At 43.6% G+C, this 22,643-nt stretch overlaps 1 protein-coding gene across 14 annotated transcripts in view; it reads left to right on the top strand.

Annotated features, from left to right (window-relative positions):
• Positions 1-1,303: 1,303 nt before the first annotated feature.
• The window catches only part of LOC112252689 (neuronal cell adhesion molecule-like), a 113,183-nt gene continuing 91,843 nt past the window's right edge, over positions 1,304-22,643 (top strand). For 9 of the 14 annotated variants that reach the window (XM_042323351.1, XM_042323358.1, XM_042323354.1 and 6 more), the window contains exon 1: positions 1,304-1,479. The gene's annotated coding sequence lies outside the window, so the exon portion shown is untranslated. The remainder of the gene's footprint in view (positions 1,480-22,643) is intronic. The other 5 variants (XM_042323363.1, XM_042323361.1, XM_042323362.1 and 2 more) reach the window with 1 other exon arrangement.

Below are 22,643 nucleotides of genomic sequence, written 5' to 3'. Positions count from 1 at the left end.
GGGGATATCGGTGAACAAATGCCGTGGTCAAGGCAATGACGGCGCCATTGCAATGAGTAGATTTTACTCAGCACATATCAGACCGAGAGCCTAATGCTTCTTAGGTAGTTCTTTATGAGTTTTAGTTTAGAAAACGACTTCTCCGACAGAAGCGACAGCTACAGGGATGGTAAAAAACAGCTTGATCGCTGTCGAAACATCGGGGAAACTGGTGGCAGAAGGGAGTGGTGCTTGAAATACAGCTGTTCTGCAATATCTTTAATTAAGCCTCTCATTCTCCTTAATTGCTGGCCTCAACACGTTACGGGAAACAGATGAACTGTATAGAAATCTCTAGGGACAGGTCGTCCGGATATTGGACAGACAATATGGCAGATGCACACAGATTATTTGCATCTTTAGTGGACAACAGTTCTTGAGTGCTTGAACCCAAAAAAAAGTGGTTTGTGATTTTGGTCATACCGGTGAACCGGCATTCGAGATTATTATTATTTTAACTAGGCAAGTCAGTTAAGAACAAATTCTTATTTACAATGACGGCCTACTCCGGCCAAACCCAGACAACTCTGGGCCAATGGTCCGCCCTGTTGGACTCCCAATCACGGCCGGTTGTGATACAGCCGGGAATCGAACCAGGGTGTCTGTAGGGACACCTCTGGCACTGAGATGCAGTACCTTAGACTGCTGCATATATGGTTGCAATATGAACAACCCTTTGTCTCTGGTATATCCCCAGTAACATGGGGTGAACAGCTGCCCTGATTGCTCTCTATCTAATAGCATAGACAGTGAGACAGACTTGCCCAGCAGTTCCGACTTTGTTGACTTAAGACAACATGTTGTGCATTTTTTAAATGGAGAAATCCTGCAAATAGAGGCACTAATGTGCTGTTTCTGCCTGAAGGGTAACAGATAATAGGCAAACATTGCATACTGTAAATATGTTGTTTTTGTTTATGCACCTCCATTATAATTCGTGATTACACATACATCCAAAATTATAAATCGGATTATAAATGGTTTATAAACGGTTAAATTTGTAAATAACCTATCAGTCACCCCTCTCATTTCAAGAAGATGATTAATACAATAGCAACTGTGAATCATTTATACAATACAGCATGTACAATTATTTTAGCCTGCGTGATCCATTACCCCTTACAGCTGTTCTCCATCTGTGATGTTGAAAGAAACTGGGGACCGATTTGGAATTTGGAAACCTATTTTGTCAAATTGGTCCAGCGCTCGAGGCCACCCCCATCCGTCCGCAGCGGCGCTGCAGTGTGCGCGCTTGAAGAGCGCGCTATCTTGTGAACGGATGAGAGAGAGAGAGAGAGAGAGAGGAGGAGAGGACCAGTCAAGCAGCAGAGGCAAGTGGAAGCTCAACGGACGGTCGCGGTTCCAACTGAAAATACACACCGGGGAAAAATAGCACACTTCTGCAAGGACCTGGAAGAAAGAGCGCACCTCACACTGCAGGTTAGTTAAGTAAATCATGTTTTTATGCCATAACATCCCAAAGGCAGAATGAGAATCGTATGACGCTGTCGTTCATTCAGTAGTTTATGCGTGCGAACGTAGGATAGATGGTGTCTTGAGGCTATCAAGAAACGAATCATCGTGTTCGTTAAATTGCCGGAGCCAATTAAACTGCATGTTGTATACCCTACATATGGAACCAGTAACAGTATTTAGATTACTTCTTATGTGATACAGAAATGTGGTATATTACTCAGAACAGGTGTAGCCTACAGCTAGCGTTGGGACACAACATCGGGAGTCTGTGTATTGGTCCTACCAGCCCTGTACATCAGTCGGTGCATCAGTGTGGTTGGTCAGGTGGACAAGTTGTCAACAATGTTAGACTTGCGATGGCATCAATTGTTCATTTGTAGGTTATGGCTGTTGAACAAATGATAGTCAACCCAAGGTGCACTCCACAGCACCCCAAATGTGTGTGCCGCTATGCGCGTGACAATCCTTAAAAAAAAAAAAACTTCACTGAAGGTTTTCCACAAATTCTTGTATTCGTTGTAACGAGGAGAGAGAGAGAGAGAGAGAGAGAGAGAGAGAGAGAGAGAGAGATAGAGAGGCAGAGCAGAGCGTTAGACAATATGTAATGCATTTGTGTAAAGGGCCTACGCACATAACTCAAGTTTGGTATTTGGTATTCGAGTAGATTTGGTCAGTTGATCGAAATCAAATAATGTGTTTGCTGTTATTTCACATGCGAAATGTCACGCTTGATTCGATTTCTCAAAATGTACGGGTGCAAATCAAATGTTGTGTTTCATTTAATGTGTTGACACCAATATCTAGCTTACTCCATTTTCTCAAAATTGTCATTATTCTAATTAGAATAATCCCCCTGGAGATGTCCTTGTTCCATCTGTCACGTATTCGAGATGTTAATAATCAAGCCAAACAATTGCATTACTGCAAAAACATTCCCACCCATGTCTTACCCTACTCCCCCCACACACACACTCTGTCCCCTTGTCAGGCAAGCTTAATCATTCATAGTGCACCCAGTGCCCCCCTTCAACACAAACAAACTCACACACAACCAAACACTCGCCACTTTCACTTTCCAGACACACACAAACACACACACGCGCACACAGACAGAAAGACACACACACACACACACACACACACACACACACACACACACCCAAACACACACAAAAACACACGGCACTTTTACTTCTCAGTCCAATGAATACAATGCTAACAACTAACGATGAATGACTAATGCTTTTATCTGTCTTCTGGCTGTGACAGACGTTCTAGGTGTGTTTGTTCAGTCTGAGCAGACTATTGTTCATCTCCTCAAGTAGATAACAACTCCCTGACCTACCCTATGGCATCTGCATGCATCCTGAGAGAGCGGCCCAAAAATGTGTTTGTGTCTCCTATTGTTGATTGTTGCTTGTGTACCCTGCCCTGGTGTTCCTTATTGTATTTTTATTGACCCATGGATTATATCTGATCTAATGGTAAGATCAGTTTGTTACCATTGCTTTACAGATTTGTGACCCAGAGAGACCCCCTCTGGGCAGCTGTCTTAAAGGGACACTACTGTGAAAACGGAGGAAAAACAACCGGTTATAATGTTGTCCTTTGATGTTCCGGGTCATTTTTCAACCTTTCTGTACTTCCTGCTGTCACCTCAGTGACTTTTGCGGTTTAGTTGACAGCTGTCGTCTGGCAGACCATTGTTGCTCACCCGTCCAGCCATTGCTGAAAATGGGACGAGATAATACACAGTGACCTTACCAGACTGGTGACCTAGATATCTGGCCCTTTACTCTTCACTGCTTTCACCTCTCTGTGTGTGTGTGTGTGTGTGTCTGTGTGTGTGTCTGTTGAACGTGTGTGTGTCTCTGTGTGCGTGTGTGTGTCTGTGTGTGTGTCTGTCTGTGTGTGTGTGTGTGTGTGTGTGTTTTGTTTTCATGCATGCGCTTATTTGTATGTGGCATTATGAGAGTCCCAGTTTCCTAGTAGATGATAAACCTAGAAGTGGCCGGTCCTTAGAGCGATGGGAAAGGCTGGGGTGGAGAAGAGGAAAATGCCACTTATTCAACACTGTGGGCTGGTGAAGCATGCAGACTATTCTGTGAGAAGGGACTTGTTCTCTGTCTCCGGTCGTCTGCCAGGCAGTTGCTAGCTTGTGTTTGAACCCCCCAAGACAGCAGGACAATGTGTCTCAGTCATCCAACCAACGCACTCAGCCTGGTCTAGTCATGCTGATGTCATAAACTGTTCCTCTGGAAGAATTGAATATCAACTTTTATGACACGTTCATATTTGAATGTTCTTTTTGGGAAGACTGCGTGCGTCAAATCAACCGTTATTTGTCCAGAACGGAAGTGTTGAAGGACGTTCGAGCCAAGACGTTTCATTTGGAGCTATTGAATCACGGAATGGAGTCACACTTGTGGAGCTGTGTCCATTTAGTAAAGGCAGATGTCACTAGTCTGAATACTAGACTTTTGATCATGCAGTTTTTGATGCTTTCTTTGGAGCACTCTTGATTTGAATGGAGAATATTATTTAGCCATGATCTGAATGTAGCCGGTCTGCCACTCAATAATATGAATGTCTGCTACTGCCGGGATGACCTGCTCTGATGTAAGTTATCCCAGGCGAGTAAGAGAGGCCCATGTACATCCATTAGTGTCACCAGGGTCTGGGCCTGTCTCTGTGTGTGTGTGTGTGTGTTTCGTGTGTGTATGTGTGTTCCCATAGGACCAGGCAGGCGTCACAGTGAAAATGCTTTAGTCTAGCTTCTCTGTCACACCCCTGTCCTCCACACTGCCGGCAGATGAATGTCTCATTAGGGGGACCACCATAGAAACACAAAGTGTGCATCCCAAAATGACGCCCTACTCTCATGATACCCACCCTATTCCCAGGGCTCTGGTCAAAAGTAGGGCACTATGTAGAGAATAGGATGCCCTTTGGGACGCAGCCAATATAATACTGTTCTGTCTAATTCTGTGAGGACCACCGGGTGACTGTGAAGGATATCCCTCCCTCTGTCTCGCTGCTGCTTGGCTGTCTCTGCCTGCTCAACAGACATGATGTGGCTTAATGTGTCACGGTTTTTAAAGGTCCATTGCAGCCATTTGTATCTCAATATTAAATCATTTCTGAGTAACAATGAAGTACCTTACATGGATTGTTTTAAATGAAAACGGTCAAAAAGAAACAAAAATGGCTTCTTAGCAAAGAGCAAATTCTCAAGCAAGAATTTTGCTAGGACTGTCTGGGAGTGGGGAGGGGAAAACTGAAAATTAGCTGTTATTGGCAGAGAGGTTTGGAACTCTCTTTCTTATTGGTCAATTAACTAATTTACCTTTAGGTGATCACACCAGGCAGGCCAAAACTATCCCACCAAAAAAGCCGACATTTCCACCAGCCTTTTCAAACAGCTCTTACGCTAAAAGGGCATTATCATAATTTTCAGTATTATTCCAAACTCATAGTGTAGAAATATATATAAAACACAGGAAATCACATTTCTGACTGAAATGGGCCTTTAATAAACGTATGCATGTATTCAAATCTGCTTAGAGAGGCAAGCACGCACACACACACACACACACACACACACACACACACACACACACACACACACACACACACGCCTGAGTAGTGACAAGCTGGTGAAGCGCAATTAGAGTTTCACACTTGGTTAGCCACTGGTGCTAATGGGGATTGACAGGTTCCTGTCCTGTCCTCTGCTCTCCTCTCCTCACAGCTGCACACTGTAGTTGTTTACATCATAGACCTAGATTTATAATGTCTTAGAAAAAGTGGCGAGGTTAGGTGACCCGTACATTGTGACAACAGACTGATTCTGGACTGACTCAGACACGATTGTCTCGACTAGAAACAATCTATTTTGGTTGATTCTCACTGTTGCTGTAAACAATAGCGCTTTCTTCTCGAGATTCCTTGTGTAAAGTTTCATTACACCAACATTAAGTAATAGGATATTGTTTGGCTTGTTGTACTATACACAAAACATGCAAGAAACCTGGAGCTTCACAAAGGGTTATAGTAGTGTTAGGCTATATGTGTGCTCCTTATTACCTAGCTAGCTATATGACTTTGTGGTCAAGAATCTCAGGCCAGGACAGTGTTTGGTTGCTAGGGTAGATGACCAGACCAGTCAATGGTCTGGTCTGCCCTGGTCCCTTCCTAGCTCCTAGCTGAAGTAGCAGTCCAAAGTGATTCAACTATTGTTATCAATGTGCTCTTTAATAGCTAACTGTTTTATTAGCTTGTGGTCATTTGTTTTGGTTGCTAGGACAGATGGCATAGAAGGAGTGGTTAGTCGGTCAGCGGTCAGTCTCCCCCATTTGGCAGCAGCAGTAGCCCCACGGTGACTGAATTATTACTCATGTCAGGTTATTATGCCATTATAGCCGTCCGACCCAATCGCTCAAGGTTACCCCGGGATACGGTATTATCACCCTCCCATGTAAGGTTTATTACACCCCGCGGTGAGAACAAAGGTGAAGCGATGCTCTTTTCTGTTCAAACGGACTGTGAGGGATCAACTAGCGGAAAGCCTCCTTTCAAAGTGGGTGGTGAGGAATCGGAAGGTAATAGAACGTGATGTTGTGGGTTTAATGTTCCATGCTCCCCCTACCCAACAGAAACCAGATGAACAGGCTAACCCGCCATCGTTGATTTGAAACAATGCAACGTAAACCACTTGAGCTTCTAGACGGTTAGCTAGCACGGGGATTCATTCTTCACCACCGGACTTACCCGAATTTATTCTCTGTGATACGAACAAGACTAAGTTGAGAGGGATGGGGGTTGAAGGAAATGAAGGATGTGTTTGCTAGTCTGCTTCTCTGTGTCCTCCTCACAAGTCACACTTTAAAAAAAAGAAGCTTTTTTACCACCCATTGGAAAGAAGTGGAGAGGAGAAGGGAAATTGGGGGAGAAGGGTGGATGCGAGGAGTGTGTGGAAGCATTTTGGGGGGGGTGGGATCATGTACCTAATGGAACGCAGAGAAGGGGCAAGGGGAACAAAAGAGGGTCTGTTTTTTCCCCGTCCCCACTGGTTGGGCCGTTGTTCTTGGAGCATTTCTTGTGAAGTGGGGGGCTGCCGGATCAGGGGACTGGGGACTCGGGAGTCTGGGCTACAAGCCTGGGCACTGGCTGGATCTCTGTTTTGAAGAGAAGATCTGGATATTTGTTTGAAGACCAGAGATTTTATAGTGGAGGAAAACAATCTCAGCCTATAGCCAGCCCCAGCCCTGACCTCAGCCACAGCGCCATCCCCAGCCCCAACCCCAACCTCAGCCTCGGCCAATGCTCCATCCCCAAACCCAGCCCCTGCCCCAGGCTCTTGCCAAGTACTGCATGGGCGGCGGATATGTGCGAGAAATGGACACCTGCTCTGAAGAGGGTCACAGTGGAAGAATGCCACAGCAGCTGCATGACACTGTCCTCTAGTCTGTCCATTGAGACAGATAGCAGGACAGGAGTGCTACCCTAGCAGCAGGATGCTGTGGAAGTATGTTCTTTAGGGAAGGGAGCGTGCACTTGAATGCTCCTGAGAACATTCTCATGCTTCCTTCCTCTCATTCGCATAGGCTTAAGAAGAACCCATCACCCTCCTTCCTCCCCCTTCGGCCCCCGTTCCCCCCCCCCCCTCTGTTGATATAATGGTTTGGCCCACTTGTGTTGTCTAATTGCTCAGCAAATATGCCACGACAGCCCTTATCCCGCTTTTCAAGTCTAAGATTTAAAGAGCCAGGCCTGGGCCTGCCAAGAAAGAATGACATTAAACCTACCACCTGCTTCCTTCAACACTCCCATGCTCTGTGTTTTATGTAGTTATCTCTTAGAAAAATTATGCACTATGCAGAAAATGCTCCACCATTTAATGGCGGCTAAAATTCTAATAGTTCTCCTAAATTCTCTTAATCCAATACAGGATTAAGATTGAATCCTATTACACCGGCTCTGATGCTCGTCGGATGTGGCAGGGCTTGAAAACTATTATGGACTATTACGGACTACAAAGGGAAACCCAGACGTGAGCTGCCCAGTGACGCGAGCCAACCAGATGAGTTAAATGCCTTTTATGCTCGCTTCGAGGCAAGCAACACTGAAGCATGCACGAGAGCACCAGCTGTTCTGGATGACTGTGTGATAACGCTCTAGGCAGCTGATGTGAGCAAGACCTTTACACAGGTCAACATTCACAAAGCCGCGGGGCCAGATGGATTACCAGGACGTGTACTCAAAGCATGCGTGGACCAACTGGCAAGTGTCTTCACTGACATTTTCAACCTCTCCCTGACTGAGTCTGTAATACCTACATGTTTCAAGCAGACCACCATAGTCCCTGTGCCCAAGGAAGCGAAGATAACCTGCCTAAATGATTTCCGCCCCGTAAGCACTCAGTAACCATGAAGTTCTTTGAGAGGCTGGTCATGGCTCACATCAACAGCATCCTCCCGGATACCCTGGACCCACTCCAATTCACATACCGCCCCAACAGATCCACAGATGATGCAATCTCAATCGCACTCTATACTGCCCTTTTCCACCTGGACAAAAGTATGTGAGAATGCTGTTCATTGACTATAGCTCAGCGTTCAACACCATAGTGCCCAAGAAGCTCATCACTAAGCTAACGACCCTGGGACTAAACACCTCCCTCTGCAAGTGGATCCTGGACTTCCTGACGGGCCGCCCCCAGGTGGTAAGGGTAGGCAACAACACGTCTGCCACGCTGATCCTCAACACTGGGGCCCCTCAGGGGTGAATACTTAGTCCCCTCCTGTACTCCCTGTTCAAACACGACTCCAACACCATCATTAAGTTTGCTGAGGACACATCAGTGGTAGGCCTGATCACCGACAACGATGAGACAGCCTATATGGAAGAGGTCAGAGAACTGGCAGTGTGGTGCCAGGACAACAACCTCTCCCTCATTGTGAGCAAGATTAAGGAGCTGAATGTGGACTACAGGAAAATGCGGGCCGAACAGGCCCCCATTAACATCAACGGGGCTGTTGTGGAGCAGGTCGAGAGTTTCAAGTTCCTTTATGTCCACATCAACAAATATCTATCATGGTCCAAACACACCAAGACAGTCGTGAAGAGGGAACGACAAAGCCTTTTCCCCCTCAGGAGTCTGAAAAAATTTGGCATGGGTCCCCAGATCCTCAATAAGTTCTACAGCTGCACCATCGAGAGCATCCTGACCGGTTGCATCACCGCCTCTTATGGCAACTGCTCGGCATCTGACCGTAAGGCGCTACAGAGGGTAGTGCGTACGGCCCAGTACATCACTGAGGCCAAGCTTCCTGCAATCCAGGACCTATATAATAGGCGGTGTCAGAGGAAAGCCCATAAAACTGTCAAAGACTCCAGTCACCCAAGTCATAGACTGTTTTCTCTGCCACCGCATGGCAAGCGGTATTGGAGCGCCAAGTCTAGGTCCAAGAGGCTTCTAAACAACTTCTACCCCCAAGCCATAAGACTGCTGAACAATTAATCAAGTGGCCACGGGACTATTTATATTGACCCCCCCATTTGTTTTGTACACTGCTGCTACTCACTGTTTACTATCTATGCATAGTCACTTCATCCCTACCTACATGTACAATTGACCTCTAACCTTTACCCCCGCTCACTGACTTGGTACCGGTACCCCCTGTATATAGCCTCGTTATTGTTATGTTATTGTGTAACTTTTTATTATTTGTTACTTTATTTTATTTGGTAAATATTTTCTTAACTCTTCTTGAACTGCCCTGTTGGTTAAGGGCTTGTGAGTAAGCATTTCACGGTAAGGTCTACACTTGTTGTATTCGGCGCATGTGACAAATACAATTATATTTGATTTGATTTCTGTTTATGTGTGTAAGTATGGTGTAAAGACTCATCATATCATCTAAACCGCTGTGAAATATATTTTCCACAAACAAAAACTATAGTATTTTCAGTTTCTGAAGCTGGTGTGCAAAACCGGAAAGTAAAAGATGCAAAAATGAAACTCTCTGCACAGGAAGCATAGCAATAGCGCACATAGAACATATCTACCACTTCTTAGAGGTTTTCTCAATGTGAATGGCAGATCTATAATTCACATTTCTACGTCAATTTGGTCAGCACTCCCAAAAAAAGTTACATATTGCAGCATTAAATGGATGTTATGTCACCACTGTATGTAAACTATGGCGTAGTGGCACATGCAGCAGAGTGAGAGCTTAGTGCAGCTTCATCCCTTGAAAAATCGGTCTTTTCCAAAAGCTGACCTCATCAGGATAACCTGGTGAAATGAAGGTTAAATAGGAGGTTAGTTTCATTCTTCCAGGCCCATCACATGCAACGGTGATTGATTTAACCGGATGAAGGTAGACACTTGGCTGCCAGCACATGAATAAAAGGTGACAAAGGCGTTTTTCTATGGTTCAGGAGGCCGACTGAACCTTGTGACTCATTTAGGTCCTGGTTCCCTAATACCGCTGCCCCCCCCCCGGATGACAGCTTGGCTCTCTTTCCCCTGTTTCTGTGGCACTAGATAGATGCTGAGACCAATGAGCTTTTCTTCCTTCCGCCTTTTTTCATCCCTTAAAACCCCAAACACAGCCACGGGAATCCTGGGAAAATTCTCCCCTTGGGGGGCGAGACAAAGAAATGGGATGGTAAACAAATCCTACTGCGAATCTATCAGAGATTTTCTCTTCCTCCATCTCCATTCAGCCCCAGATAAATGTTCCAATCCATGTCCCTTTTGAGATTTCTTTACAACAAAAAAACAGTGCTGCCTCTGGTTGGTGTTTTTCTGTTGTTCTCCTCCCTGCCTGTGTGACGCGTTGTTTAAAAGCATAATCTATACACCACCATAATCCTTCTGTGTCTATGGCTTCAAAATGATTAGAGAAGATTGAGGTCAAAAAACGAAGTAGAATCCCAAAAGTAGTCCCCCGGTAAACCCATTCCCCCTTTCTTGGTAACACCCAATCGGGCGCCCTGATCCCCAGGTCACATGTTGAGGGACATTCAAACGGATTAATCAGCTCCAGCGTCAGAACAATGAGTATTAGCCATGTTTGCTGAGAGTCTAATGCACTCTGTCAGCTATGGAGATTTTTTTCTCTCTCAGGCGAGGGTGCTGCCACAGTAAGTCCTGGTAAGGGAAGGAGTTGGGGGCAAAGCTGGCACCAGGATTGTTGTTATGACTTTGAGAGGACTGTTCCTTCATTATTTACATCCCTATGATTCCCATTTTGATTTGTTTTTCTCATTTAAAATATACGGGACATTTACCAAACCAATCCCGACCAACTCCAAGCCTGTATAGCAGTTAGTGACTAGGAAGAAGGGAATGGGTAAGAAGACAATGAAAGGGGAGAGAGTGGCGCAGAGCTGGCGTCAGGAGTGTTGTTTTGAATTTTCCTTGAGAGAATTGTTTACTGCTTGATGTATTAATAACCCTACATGTAATCTCAATAGTGCCACGACGCGCACAGTAATTGGGATGTACTCGTCATCTCATTATATTACACTTACGTGATTCATACTGTGTTTCGATTACTTGTAATCTGCACCTCAGGATTGGGACGTCATTTAGATGATTTGTTTTTTGGGAAGGTTGGATGTTTCCCCCGAAGTACTAAGGCTGTATTACAAGTAACCTTTAGCCTAGAATTTAAGTTTATAATAGAGGTTCAAACGTTTCTGTCTGTTCCATATTCTTCTTCTATTATCCTTCGTCTTCTCTTTGTCTCCTACAAAACGGGCCACTTTTGCGTGAGAAAACCACTGCATGAATAAAAAGACTAAAAGAGAATCGGCACCGAGAGGACAACAGCCACAGCGACACAGCGAGTTGACTAGAGTACGTTCCGATGCCAGAGCAATTTAAGATCAAACACACTACAGTGGAATAGAAATCAGTGTAATCTCGTTCCTCTGTCTGTAGTCCCCCTCCTTCCCTGCTTCTCTGACTCAGAGCTCGACTTGCTCTTTGGTGGCTCTGAAAGAATGTCATTGTCACTAAGGCAATTCCCGCCCCTAGCCCCAGCAGTGAAGAGGATGGAGGGATGAATGGTGACTTCATTTATCAGCCACCTCAGAGGCTGGCTGGGCTTGATAACCCAATCAAACGACCAGTGTGGCTGAGAGGTCTGTCTGGGGCACCAGAGCGCTTGTCTGTCTGGTCTGGTCTGTCTGGTCTGTCTGTCTTGTCTGTGTGCTTGCAGGTCTTTGAATGGTGTCCTGGTGATCTGATCTATATTTTGAGAGTTCTGAGAACCGGCCATTCCTGGGTAAGAGATGGACTGGAGATAGAGGGGGAGGGTGCCTTGAAGACTTCTCAGACTACTGAGCCAAGCCAAGCTGTACTGAGCTGGCCTGGTTTCGAATCCACCATAGTTGCTGGAACTGTGCTGAAAAGGACAATGAGATTAGAAGGCTCTCATAGTCAACACGAGTCAGTTATTAAATAGGCCATGGTTTTTGGTCCCGTTAGGGGACCAACTCTCCGTTGGTATTTGAGTGTTGACCGAGGTTGAAAGGAGTCCAGATCTAATGAACATCGTACCGTTCGAGGTTGTCTTGTTTGGAGCCTCCGGCCTAGCTCCCTGGCCCCACAGGACAAATGACACATGACCGTATTCAAAAAGCATCTCAAAATAAGATTGCTGATCTAGGATCAGTTACCCGGGTCTATATAATTGTTTCAAATCAAATCTAAAAGGCAAAACCGATCCTATATCAGCAATTGAGACACTTTGTTAATATGGGCCCATAGTTCTCTTTGAAAGATGCTACCGTAGCAGACGTTACTCAAAGGGCTAGCTGGGTGACAGAGTGCACCTGCCTACCCACCACCTCGGGAGGACAAATGCAACACTCAGGATTTTCGTTTTTTTTGTCCATTTGTGATGGTGCGTCATTTGAAGGGGAGTTTATATAGTTGTGATAGCTCTTTGAGTGGGAAAAGTGAGACTTCATATAGCTGGTTTTTGAAGTCTGCTCTTCAATGGTTTGATTTTATATTTAACGGTGTGTCGAGGGGAACAGAGCAGAGTTGTTAAAAAAAATCCTCATATTCAGAGCTTTTATCAAATTTCCTGTAGAATAATAGATTGAATTGCGGACGAGGAGAGCTCAAGGTGCTACTGTAGCTTTTGTCCTGTCTCTTCTATGGCTGGTCTCAGTTTAAAAAATCTGATGTTTAATCCATTGATTTTATGCAACGGAGAATAGGTATTTTTTTCATGAAAAATTCTAATTTACATGATTGAATGGTGGGGATTGAAAGATATCTAAGCCTAGGATATTTAAATTGGTTCCATTTCCCATACATGCAATATTTTTAGTGGATGATATCCAGAGTTTATAGCTGAGCTTCTCAGATAAAGGACCAATCACCTCCCTGAGAGCAGATTACTTTCTGATCTCCATCCACCTCTCTCTCTCTCTCTCTCTCTCTCTCTCACTCACTCACTCACTCACTCACTCACTCACTCACTCACTCACTCACTCACTCACTCACTCACTCACTCACTCTCTCGCTCCCTTTCCTCCTTTTTTTCTCCCTCTCTCGCTCTTTCTCTCTCTTTTTGATCTTAAGAGATGATAGAACACCAGACAATAGCCCTCTGGAGTCCTCTTAGTGGAATATTCATTACTCAGCGGCTGTGTCCCAAATGACACCCTTTTTCCAATGTGGTTTTGCTACTTTTGACTATGGGCCCTGATCAAAAGTAGTGCACTATATTGGGAAAAGGGTGCCATTTGGAATGCAAGCCGATCTCACCCTACTCTCCCCTACGCTGTTGTAAGGTCAAATCCTGACTTTGAATCTGCCAGTATTTGCTATCCTTTGTCCCGCTCATGTCCCCCGAGTTCCACAAGGTTAAGATGAGATAGGTCCCAGGGAAAGGAGACACCGTATTTCCTTACCAAGTTGTCGGATCTCTTTTCTTTCTGGTTGTCAAAAGGATGTTGGTACCCAGTACACGCCTTTCTGTGGTAACTGGAGATGCACTGTTTTGTCCGAGCACCACTCATCAGATGTATTGGAGACACGGTGCTCTCCAGTTGAATTTGTGGTACATGGATATATTACTTTCAACACATTCTTCCCGAGTAGAGTGCACTATTCTTCCATGGAAGTTGTTACTTCTGCTTATTCTGTATCGAGACCAAATCTTCTCAAGCTGAGAAGTACAGAGATATTTATTGCATAAATGTGTACATTTATTTACGTGTGTATACAGTAAATTTATGTCAAGATTTCCTGTGATTTCGATTTCCCATATGCTTAAACACAGGCACTCGTTCCCTGATAGCTAATTACTAAACAGACTAGAATACGTCCACAACATGAGGGTTGGTTGGATTCACCATGCTCGTCTTCAATGTTAAAATCCCATTAAGCATTTGGCGCCCGAGTCAAACTACCACGGGATAAACCCATTATATATACCCAAACCCAACCCTGGGAGAGAGTGATAGCAGCACTGCGCTTTCCTAATCTGACTGCTTCCCCGGTGCCACTGGTTTACAGATAGAATGCCTCCACCATCGTTCACTGACAGATAAATAACAACACCTCCCACCTTTCCTCCTCCAAAGCGACTTTATTCTGAAGATGGCCATTTTTAGTATGTGTAGGCCTATGGGATCCCTGCGGGAACTGAACCCACAACCAGTTGGTGTTTATGGCGTCTTACCAACTGAGCCTTAGGGCCACAGGCACACAGGACCATGCAAACTACTCCACCAACCCCCTGGCCTGGTCCCCATTGCCTCTTGGGTAATGGAACTGGTGGGTTCTATGGTTCCATCGTCCTTTGTGTCAACATCATCCTGGAAGCATTCACACTTATCGGGTGTTTTAGATCATCCAAACCAAACTACGATCACAGTTTCAGTCAACGGCTGAAACAACCAAGCAATCCAGTAGGGCACAACGCATGACACTTGCATTAGTGGTTTTGTTTTTTGAAGATACGAGTGATTGCATGAATTGACCAAGTTTTCCCTCACCATATCTCAAACATCCACATGCTGTACTTTGATATAGACTTGGAAGTGTAGCAGGGACCACTCTCAAACAGGGATTTAAATGATAAAGACAGCTGTATATGTCACAGATTGGGTCTTTAAAGGTTATTCTAACGGATGTTATGTGGTGGCGGTGAGAAGGGTGATATGGCGAACGAGAAGGCCAGGCTGGGGTGAGAAATGGAAGAGGCAGTGACCGGAGCTTGCTCTCTGTCTCACCGGGGCGCACCATTCTAATCGTAAATATGGCTTTCTCTGTTTTTTTCTTTGATGCTTGGAACAATAGACCTGCTGGAGAGGCTTAGGGTCATTTTTTTCTCTCCCCATGTACCCCTCCCTACCACTCCTCCAAGTGTCCATGCTAGACACTCACTGTCACTCACTGTGTCTTCTGCTTTTGCTGTGTGTAATATAGCTGCAGTATGCCTTTTTCAAGTCACGTACAATGCTGTTCCAATATACTATTACCTTTAAAAAAGATATTTACTCGAAGTATGGAGCTATTGCAAAAGCAGAGCAAAAGTTTGCGAGACTTTTTACGTTCCAGTTGCCTCATGAGACCAGTGATTGTTTGTGAGTTGTTTGTCCTTGGCCTGAACAGAGTGAAACATGGCCAAAGTACAATGTGCTATTTGTCTGCTTTTTACAGTATTTCCCAATCCTAGACCATTTGAGTTTGTTTTCATCCTCATCTATCATTCTATTTGGAGGGCTCCCAAGTGGCGGAGAGGTCTAAGGCAATGCATCTCAGTGCTAGAGGCGTCACTACAGACCCTGGTTCGATCCTGGGCTGTATCACAACCGGCCGTGATCAGGAGTCCCATAGGGAGGCGCACATTTGGCACAGCGTCGTCCTAGTTAGGGGAGGGTTTGGCCGGTGTCGGCCACCAGTGTTAAATAAGCATTTGTTCTTAACTGACTTGCCTAGTTAAATAAATAAAAAATATCTCAAGTTGTTATTCTGTTTACTATGTAGTTTGGATTTTAGGCTTAAACTGTGAATTTCTATTGGAAAGTAACAGAGTATTGGCAGCAGCGACCAGCGCATGCCTGATAAAGCTTTTCTGAATCACTTCATTCCAAATGGCTGACTAAAGAAAGGCATAGAGAGAAAGAGACAATAAATAAAATAGTCTAAATGTTAAAGCCATGCATTGGTGAAACGCACCACTGTGACTGAGGTCCATTTGTTACCCATAATATCTAATAGCAAGGACTTTCTATACATTTGCCTCCTATTATTTAGGACTGAGGCATACTGAGAGTCCACCCGGGACACCTACTACTCAATTGACCGCAATAGTTTTTTTTCTCACATTTAACATGTTTTGTGTGAATATGCTATATTTGAAAGAGTGAAAAGAAACGAGCCTAAAATTGTCCTAGAAAAGGAAAATAATGTAGAGCAATCTCAGATAGGAAAATACAGTGTTGTCTTGGTGTACGGTCTATGGACTTCATTATATCCCCCTTACTGTCATTGATCTTAGTAGATGAAAGGTGAGTCAGTCGCCCTCGAGATTCAGGAAGTAAACTGAAAGTCCAATTTACTCCCGGAACTAACTGAATTGAAACGGAATCAACCACAACCCTTATGTTGAGTCCGTGCTGTTGAATACATCTGTTTAGCTAGGTATATGTGGATCACTATAATTAGTGTGATCACCCAGAGGAAGACTAATCCGATCCGGTAAATAGAACAGCGTTAAGTGGCTTGTTGTGCCGGCACCATGTTACCATTCATCCCTCCTCTATCCATCCGTTCCTCCATCCGTCCGTCCCTCCATCCATCCCTGCATCCAGCACTCGACTGTCCATGTTACAAAATGTTGTCACAATATATGCACAAATCTACTGAATTGTTTCGGCTGGGAAGCATGTGGACGCCTTTAGTGTCACAGAGTGCAAGCCTGCCATGCTCTAAATGTTGAAGGCCAACCAAGGCTCTCTCTCTCGCTCTCTCTCTCTCTGTAGTCTCTCTTTCCCATCTAACCTTCCTCCAGACAGAGCTCTCTGCAGCAGTTTTAGGTAGAGCACTCTTGGTAACGCTGTACTGAGACCTGTTAGAGGTCGGTGTAGTCACCATTCATCCCTCCATCCTGTAGTAAATAAAATACAGTGTTGGACATGATGTTTCCCTGTCCACCTGTGGTCCTATGAGAATTGTTTCGACTCTGGGTCAGTCTTCTCACTGACGTTGAGCTGTTAGTTTGGGCAAGTCGGTTAGGACATCTACTGTGTGCACGACACAAGTAATTTTCCCAACATTTGTTTACAGGCAGATTATTTCACTGTATCACAATTCCAGTGTGTCAGAAGTTTACATACACTAAGTTGACTGTGCCTTTAAACAGCTTGGAAAATGACAGAAAATGATTTTTTATTTAACTAGGCAAGTTAACTAGGCAGTTAAGAAGAAAATCTTATTTTCATTGACAGCCTAGGAACAGTGGGTTAACTTCTTGCGTCGAGCCATCCCGCATCCGGGATCGTGAATACAGCCTCAAGCTCATTACCATAACGCAACGTTAACTATTCATGAAAATCGCAAATGAAATGAAATTAAGCTCTCAAGCTTAGCCTTTTGTTAACAACACTGTCATCTCAGATTTTCAAAACATGCTTCTCAACCATAGCAAAACAAGCATTTGTGTAACAGCTAGCGCAGCTAGCGTAGCATTTAGCGTAGCATTTAGCGTTAGCATCAGCAGGCAACATTTTCACAAAAACCAGAATCATTCAAATAAAATCATTACCTTTGAAGAACTTCAGATGTTTTCAATGAGGAGACTCTCAGTTAGATAGCAAATGCTCAGTTTTTCCTGAAAGATTATTTGTTTAGGAGAAATTGCTCCGTCCGTGCGTCACGTTTGGCTACCAAAAAAACCCGAAAATTCAGTCTTCAAAACGCCGAACTTTTTTCCAAATTAACTCCATAATATCGACTGAAACATGGTAAACGTTGTTTAGAATCAATCCTCAAGGTGTTTTTCACATATCTCTTCATGATATATCGTTCGTTGAAAGCCTCCTCTCTCCTCTCAATCACTGGATGACTGCGTGCAGCTTGTAGATTACGCACCAATTTAGACAAAGGACACCGGGCGGACCCCTGGTAAATGTAGTCTCTTATGGACAATCTTCCAATGATATGCCTACAAATACGTCACAATGCTGCAGACACCTTGGAGAAACGATAGAAAGGGCAGGCTCATTCCCGGCGCATTCACAGCCATATAAGCTCTTTCTAGAGCTACGACCTGAAGATCATGATTCAAATTAGTTTTTTTCTGAGTTCCCAGTTGTCTTGAAAGCACCAGAAATCCAGAGAATGCCAGACTTTGACATTAAAGTTTGATGACAATATTTGGACCGCCACGCCACCTTCCTGTTCAAGTGAGCACAGCACAACAAGGTGAGTCCAAAAATGTCTTGTATGCTACTGCATAAATTATGTTATATGCCAGGGAGATATGTATGCTGTAGCTAAGAAAGTAATACTAAATGTATGTTGTGTAGTAAGCTGTTAGTAGCCCACATGCCTCAACCTAATAATTTGGTCTATTTTTGCCTCTTAATTTCACCTACTGTTCTGACTTGGTGGTGCACATGTAGCCTACAGTATAAACTGTTTTAGAGAAATGTAACCATTGAATATTGTAAGAGGTTAATTGTCTGTTAATATGCCCCCTTTATTTGTCCTACGGTTCTGTACATTTCAAAAGTGCTTAATAAATAGTTATATTGACTATGTCCGTCCTAGCTCGCTCATTAATGTCTTATTCAAAATCATGGATCGCCTGTTATCCGCTTGTCGTCCTCATGTGCCATAGTTTGTACATCTCAATTGTCAGTAGAAACCACATTTGTTTAAGCAAGTCAGCCATATCAGCTATGTTTTTTTAAAGGCAGTAAATGAGCCTGAATGAACTGTTTCACTGTCAGCAGCAGTGGAAAATTGTTGGGACTGCAGTATGGACAGCTTTATGTAGGCCCTAACAGTTTGTGGGCACCGTTTGTCACCGTTATAGTGCAATTAATGTATTGTTTAGTGTTGTGTTTTGTTATATTGTGGCTTTGCTGGCATGCACCCCCCCAAAGGGATTGCCCCACCAGGATTTACATGCTAAAATTGCCACTGTTCACACCCCTGAGTCAATACTTTGTAGAAGCACTTTTGACAGTAATTACAACTGTGAATCTTTCTGGGTATGTCTCTAAGACATTGCCACACCTGAATTGGGCAACATTTTCAAAATTCTTGGTTGATGATCATTGCTAAACAACCATATTCCGATCTTGCCATAGATTTTCAAGTAGATTTAAGTAAAAACTTTAACTCGGCCACTCGGGAACATTCACTGTCTTCTTGGTAAGCAACTCCAGTGTAGATTTGTCCTTGTGTCTTAGGTTATTCTCCTGGTGAAAGGTGAATTCATCTCCCTGTGTCTGGTGGAAAGCAGACTGAACCTTGTTTTGCCTGTGCTTAGCTCGGAAAAAGCACTCCCATAACATAATGCAGCCACCAATATGGTTGAAAATATGGAGAGTGGTACTCAGTAATGTGTAGTGTTGGATTTGCCCCAAACATAACACGTTGTATTCATTACCCAAGGGGATTTGCTTTGCCACAGTTTTTGCAGTATCACTTTAGTTCCTTGTTGCAAACAGGATGCATGTTTTGGAATATTTGTATTCTGTACAGGTTTCCTTCTTTTCACTCTGTCAATTAGGTTAGTATTGTCGAAACCAAGTCAAATCAAATGTTATTGGTCACATACACATGGTTAGGAGATGTTATTGCGAGTGTAGCGAAGTGCTTGTGTTCCAACTGCAGTAATATCTAACAAGTAATCTAACAATTCTGGAGTAGTCACTACAACTGTGGAGTAACTACAATGTTGTTGATCCATCCTCAGTTTTCTACGATTACAGCTCCTAAGCCTCCTGAGGCTTCAGTTTGATATATCAATTTAAAACCATCACGTTCTCCCAAAGGGTTTCTTAGTCAATTCAAAACCAGCTAGTCCAGATACACCCCCCCCCTCCCCCTCCTCCAAATTCAGTAGGTCTGCACTGAAAAAGTCGTTTTAAAGATCTTAACGTTTCTTCGGTTCAGTTGTTGCAATCTTTCATTGGAGATGCTATTACTTTTCCTTTTTGGAATACTAAGGCTTTACTTCAGTTCAGTTTATTCTAACCATGACAGGTGCTCCTGGAACATGAATCCAGAGAGACTCTGATCCTTTGGGATTGTCTCGCTCAATGAGTCAACAAATCAAGGAGCTGAAAGCCCTCAAACAACATGTGACAGACAGCTTAGCAGGAGCAACAAAAACCCCTGTAGTTAAATGATTAGCAGCCTTAGTGTCACAAGTACCTGTGTTTGATTGTGAGTTAAAAATACTCCCTTGTATGGATTTAGGGTTATTTGGGTTCTCTTCCTAAAGTCCTTGTTGTTTTGTGATGTGATTGCTATTCCTCAGACCAAGCCAAGTGAAACCATTAAACCCATTAAACCATTAACTGTTTTAAAGTCACAATTGTCCTCATTGTGAAATCCCTGGGCGGTTTCCTTCCTCTCCGGCAACTGAGTTAGAAAGGATGTTTGTATCTTTGTGGTGACTGGGTGATACACAACCCCAAGTCAAATCAAATCAAATCAAATGTATTTATATAGCCATTCTTACATCAGCTGATATCTCAAAGTGCTGTACAGAAACCCAGCCTAAAACCCCAAACAGCAAGCAATGCAGGTGTAGAAGCACGGTGGCTAGGAAAAATTCCCTAGAAAGACCAAAACCTAGGAAGAAACCTAGAGAGGAACCAGGCTATGTGAGGTTGCCAGTCCTCTTCTGGCTGTGCCGGGTGGAGATTATAACAGAACATGGCCAAGATGTTCAAATGTTCATAAATGACCAGCATGGTCAAATAATAATAATCACAGGCAGAACAGTTGAAACTGGAACAGCAGCACGGCCAGGTGGACTGGGGACAGCAAGGAGTCATCATGCCAGGTAGTCCTGAGGCATGGTCCTAGGGCTCAGGTCCTCCAAGAGAGAGAAAGAAAGAGAGAATTAGAGAGAGAGCATACTTAAATTCACACAGGACACCGGATAGGACAGGAGAAGTACTCCAGACATAACAAACTGACCCTAGCCCCCCGACACATAAACTACTGCAGCATAAATACTGGAGGCTGAGACAGGAGGGGTCAGGAGACACTGTGGCCCCATCCGATGAAACCCCCGGACAGGGCCAAACAGGAAGGATATAACCCCACCCACTTTGCCAAAGCACAGCCTCCCACCACTAGAGGGATACCTTCAACCACCAACTTACCATCCTGAGACAAGGCCAAGTATAGCCCACAAAGATCTCCGCCACGGCACAACCCAAGGGGGAAGTGCCAAGTGTATTTAATAACTTCACCATCCTCAAAGGGATATTCAATGTCTGCTATTGATATTTTTACCACACTACAAATAGGGGCCCTTCTTTGCGAGGCATTGGAAAACCTCCCTGGTCTTTGTGGTTAAATCTGTGTTTGAAATGCCCTGCTCGACTGGGGGACCTTACAAATAATTGTATCTGTGGGGTACAGAGATGAGGTACAGTAGTCATTCAAAAATCATGTTAATCTCTAGGGTAGGGGTCACTATTTTCACCTCCGGATGAAAAGCGTCCCCAAAGTAAACTGCCTGCTACTCAAGCCCAGAAGCTAGGAGAAGCTAATGTTTCCAGAACTGTTAAAATAATGTCTGTGAGTATAACAGAACTGATTTGGCAGGCGATATCCTGAGAAAAATCCAACCAGGAAGTAGGATTTTTTTTGTGTGTAGTTTTCTATTCAATTTTTCGCTTTTTCATGCGCAATCCCGAGAGAGAGCCTTTCTTGTTTACCTTTTAAATTGACAACGTTATTGTCTGGATGAAATATGATCAATTATTTAGGCTAAAAACAACCTGAGGATTGAATATAAACATCGTTTGACATGTTTCTATGAACTTTACGGATACAATTTGGATTTTTTTGTCTGCCTGTTGTGACTGCATTTGAGCCTGTGGATTACTGAAGAAAACAAGCAAACAAAACTGAGGTTTTTGGATATAAAGAGAGACTTTATCGAACAAAACAAACATTTATTGAGTAAATGAATGTCTTCTGAGTGCAACCATATGAAGATCATCAAAGGTAAGTGATTAATTTTAGCTCTATTTCTGACTTGTGTAACTCTTCTACTTGGCTGGTTACTATTTGTAATGATTTGTCTGCTGGGCGATGTTCTCAAATAATTGCATGGTATTCTTTCGCCGTAAAGCCTTTTTGAAATCTGACACCGTGGTTGGATTCACAATAAGTAAACTTTTAAACCTATATATAACACTTGTATGTTTTCTGAATTTTTATAATCAGTATTTCTGTATTTGAATTTGGCGCTCTGCAATCTCACTGCATGTTGGCCAGGGGGGACGCTACCGTCCCACGTACCCTAGAGAGGTTTTAAATACTATTATTGCACACAGTAAGTCCATGCAACTTATTATGCAACTTGTTAAGCACATCTTTACTCCTGAACTTATGTATGCCTGCCATAACAAAGGGGTGCAACACTAATTGACTCAAGACATTTGAGCTTTCCATTTTTAATTCATTTGTAAACGTTTCAAAATATATCTTTCCACTTTGACGTTATGGGATATTGTGTGTAGGCCAGTGACATTTTATTTGATTTTTTATCCATTTTAAATTTAGGCTGTAACCCCAAACAATTGAAAAAACCAAGGGGTGTGAATACTTTCTGAAGGCACTGTATATAGTATTTATCTTTATATCTTTGTCCATATTGTCTATGAGTTTCTACTAGATAGACCACATGGTTCAAGAGAAAATAGCCTAATTAATGATGAAAACATCTAATCAACAACAGCGTTATTTTCAATGAGCTCTGCAACTCTTCCAACTATTTACTTTTTTTCATAGCTGCCGCCAGTTTGCGGTCAAAACATTTATAACAAAGACATATTGACATAGTAAAATAAATTAAAGGTCGTAAGAAATATATAATGTTTCATGC

This window comes from Oncorhynchus tshawytscha, linkage group LG06 (assembly GCF_018296145.1).
Source record: "Oncorhynchus tshawytscha isolate Ot180627B linkage group LG06, Otsh_v2.0, whole genome shotgun sequence".
Lineage (NCBI taxonomy): Eukaryota > Metazoa > Chordata > Actinopteri > Salmoniformes > Salmonidae > Oncorhynchus > Oncorhynchus tshawytscha.
The sequence above is the reverse complement of the archived record's forward strand: the minus strand, read 5'-3'. Positions and strand labels throughout refer to the sequence as shown.